Source organism: Theobroma umbraticum, unplaced genomic scaffold (assembly GCF_002168275.2).
Source record: "Theobroma umbraticum cultivar Fairchild unplaced genomic scaffold, ASM216827v3 scaffold_2.0, whole genome shotgun sequence".
NCBI classification, from domain to species: domain Eukaryota; kingdom Viridiplantae; phylum Streptophyta; class Magnoliopsida; order Malvales; family Malvaceae; genus Theobroma; species Theobroma umbraticum.
Window position 1 is genome coordinate 229,303 of NW_018397277.1, and position 4,295 is coordinate 233,597.

The 4,295-nt window shown below is 33.6% G+C and overlaps 1 pseudogene; it reads left to right on the forward strand.

Moving 5' to 3' along the window:
* The first annotated feature begins 3,656 nt into the window (after positions 1-3,656).
* On the forward strand, positions 3,657-4,295 carry LOC149526324 (uncharacterized; annotated as a pseudogene).

Here is a 4,295-nt window from a genome sequence, read left to right on the forward strand (position 1 = left end):
ATCACAATCCAAGTCAACCCAAAATTGAAGTCAACTCACCCTAAAAAACTGACTGAACCGATCGAAACGAGACTTCTAAAAACTGATCGAAACCGACATTATGTTTTGTGTGGTTCAGTCGGTTATAATGCTGAAAATTTTTGGTCATTTTTTGGTAAAAATCGAACCGAAACCGATAAAACCGAGCCATGCACACTCCTACTGCTACTAGTGGGGCATTAATGGGTAAGAATCCTAATGAAGTTTATAATTTGTTAGAAGAGATGGCTTTTTATAATTACCAATGGCCTTCAGAAAAATCTGGTTCCAGAAAAACTACTAGTGTTTATGAGATTAATGCAGTTAGTGCCTTAACTGCACAAATATCTACTTTGACAAAGAGACTTGACACAATGGGAGTTAATGCTATCCGAAACTTCTTTATAACTTGTGATTTGTGTGGAGATAGCCATTCAAGTGATAAATGTCCATCTAAGTCTGAAGGAGTTCAGTTTGTTGGGAACTTTAATAGACAATAGAATAATCCATATTCCAACACTTATAATCTTGGTTGGAGGAACCATCCTAATTTTTCATGGAACAACAATGTTGGACCTTTAAATCGAAGGCCAAACATCCCTCTTGGCTTTCCATAACAAGCTAGACTTCTTACCTTAAAAAGAAGCCTACCTTGGAAGATATTCTCATACAATATATGGCAAAAAATGATGGCATAATTTAAAGTCAAGCAGCATTAATTTCGCAATCTTGAGACTCAAGTGGGACAACTTGTTAACTCAATCAATAATAGACCCCAAGGTACCTTGCCAAGTGATACTCAAGCCAACCCTAGAGCTAGGGAACAATGCAAGGCAATCACTTTAAGAAATGGAAAAGAAGTTGAAGGGGCAAGTGAAAAATCAATTGAATCTTCAAAAAAGCATCTTGATGATGAAGAGGTAATTGTTGAAGTTGAAAAGAAAAAAGAAGAAAAAGCTGAAAATCAAATGACTTCTCTAATCAACCATCCTTGACCACCTTTCTCTCAAAGGCTGCAAAAGAAAAAGCTTGATAAGAAGTTTAAGAAATTTTTCATTGTTTTCAAGAAACTACACATAAATATTCTTTTGTTGAAACTTTGGACCAAATCCCAAGTTAGGTCAAGTTCTTGAAAGACAACTTTCCAAGAAGAGAAAATTGGTTGAGTATAAAACTGTTTCTCTTATAGAGGAATGTAGTGCAATCCTCCAAAATAAATTACCATCAAAACTCAAGGATCCTAGCATTTTTACAATCCCTTACACTATTGGTAATTTATTTTATGCTAAAGCATTAAGTGATTTAAGTGAAAGTGTAAATTTGATGCTATTATCAATCTTTAAGAAACTTGGTTTAGGGCAATGCAAACCCACTTTTGTTACACTAAAATTGGTTGATCATTCTTATGTTTACCCAAAGGGAACTACTGAAGATGTTATTGTCAAACTAGATAAATTTATTTTTCTAGCTGATTTTATAATTCTCGACATGGATGAAGATAAGTAAATTCTAATCATCCTTGGAAGACCATTCTTCACAATAGCTAAAGCTTTAATTGATATGGAGAAAGATGAACTTACCGTGCAAGTTCAATACCAACAAATAACACTCAATATTTTTTAGATCTTTAAAATTTCCCATGAAATCTGAAGAATGTTTCTCTATGTAAGTGGTAAGTAATTGAACAATTGAGGTATTTTTAGAAGCATATCCCATTGACCCATTTGAAGCATGCTTATGTGCTAATTCTGATAGAGATGATGTTAAATTTCTTGAATACTCAAATTTTTTGGTTGCTCACTCAAGATTTAAATCTAATCATCAATTTGAGTCTTTAGATGTTTCAAGTCCTTTAATGCCAGCTTCCAAGCCCTCCATTGAAGAACCACCTACCTTGGAACTAAAACCTTTGCCAAGTCACTTAAAGTATGCTTTTCTTGGGAACTATTATACTCTTCGAGTTATTATTTTTGCTTTTCTTATTAACATGCAAGAAACAAGCTATTGAGAGTACTTAGAGAATTCAAGAAAGCAATAGGATGGACCATTATAGATATTAAGGGAGTTAGCCTTTCCATTTGTATGCATAAGATCTTTTTTGAGGACAACCACAAGGCCACCATTGAACATCAAAGAAGACTTAATCCTATCATGAAAGAAGTGGTCAAGAAAGAAATCATTAAATGGTTGGATGTTGGAATTCTTTATCCAATTTTTGATAGCATATGGGTAAGTCTAGTCTAATGTGTACCAAAGAAAGGGGGAATGACTATGGTCTCCAATTAAAACATTGAGCTGATTCCTATAAGAACAGTGACTGGATGGAGAGTTTGCATGAATTATCTCAAGCTTAACAAAGCTACAAGGAAGGATCACTTCCCTCTGACGTTCCTTGATCAAATGTTACATAGATTGGCTGGTGAGGAATATTATTGCTTCTTGGATGGTTATTCAGGGCACAATCAAATTGTCATTGCCTTTGAAGATTAAGAAAAGATCACCTTTATATGCCCTTATGGTACTTTTTCATTTAGAAGAATGCCATTTAGATTATCTAATGCCCCTGACACTTTTCAGAGATGCATGATGGTCATATTCACAGACATGATGGAGCAATGTTTAGAGGTAGTTATGGATGATTTTTCTATTTTTGGAAATACTTTTGATGATTGTCTCATGAATCTTGCTAGGTTACTCAAAAGATGTGAAAAAACAAATTTAGTGTTGAATTGGGAAAAATGTCACTTTATTGTGCAAGAAGGCGTAGTTCTTAGGCAGAAAATATATAGTAGAGATATTGAGGTAGACAAGGCAAAAATTGAGACAATTGAAAAGCTTCCACCTTCAACAAATGTAAAAATTATCATAATTTTTCTTGGTCATGTTGGATTTTATAGGAGATTCATCAAGGATTTTTTAAAGATTTCAAAACTGTTTTGTAATCTATTGAAAAAAGATGTGCCATTTAAATTTGATGAAGCTTGCCTTGCTGCATTTGAAGAATTGAAGAAAAGATTGATTTCTACACCAATCGTCATATATATAGATTGGAATCTTCTTTTTGAGCTCATGTGTGATGCAAGTGACTATGCAATGGGTGTTGTTAAAGGACAAAAGAAAGGAAAAATCTTTCATTCAATTTACTATGCTAGCAATACCTTGAATGAGGCACAAAAAAATTACATAACAACAGAAAAGGAGCTTCTGGTTGTAGATTTTGCTTTTGACAAATTTCACTCCTATTTACAGGGATCGTTTAGCAATTAACTATTTGATTGTCAAGAAAGATGCTAAGCTAAGATTGATAAGATGGACTTTTCTGCTATAAGAGTTTGATTTAGAGATTCGTGACAAAAAAGGAACAGAAAATCAAGTGGCAAACCACTTATCAAGACTAGATAATGAAGCTCATAGTGGAGACTCAACCTCAATCAATGAAACCTTTTCGAATGAACAACTTCTTCAAATTGGTAAGACATCACTTCCTTGGTATGTTAATTTTGTGAATTTTTTGGTAAGCAATATTCTTCCTCCTTATTTTAATTTAATTAAAAAGAGAAATTTTTACATGATGTTAAATTTTATTATTAGGATGAGCCTTTCTTGTTTAAGCATTGCAAAGACTAGATTTTTAAATGATGTGTCCCAGAGGAAGAAATCCAAAATGTACTTCAACATTGCCATTTTTCAGATTATTGAAGACACTTTGGAAAGATAGAACTACTGCTAAAGTTTTACAATCAGGTTTGTATTGGCCTACATTGTTTAAAGATGATCACTATTTTGTTTTACAATGTGGCAGATGCCAAAAGGTGGGTAACATATCATGAAGACACGAGATGCCTTTCAACAACATCCTTGAAGTAGAGATTTTTTATGTGTGAGGTATTGACTTCATGTGTCCATTCATACTTTCCTCCAACAATGAAAGCATATTGGTTTCATTTGATTATGCCTCCAAGTGGGTTGAAGCAACAACTTTTCCTACTAATGATTCCAAGGTGGTGATGAATTTCATGAAGAAAAATATCTTCACTCAATTTGGCACTCCATAGGTAATCATAAGTGATGGGGGTAGTCACTTTTGTAACAAATATTTTGATGCACTTATTAGAAAATATGGTGTTACATACAAGCTTACAACTGCTTACCATCCTTAAATTAGTCTCTAAGTGAAAGTGTCCAATGTAGAAATCAAAAGGATTTTGGCAAAAACCGTGTGTCCATCAAGGAAAGATTAGGCAAGTAGATTAGATGATGCACTTTGGGCATATTGA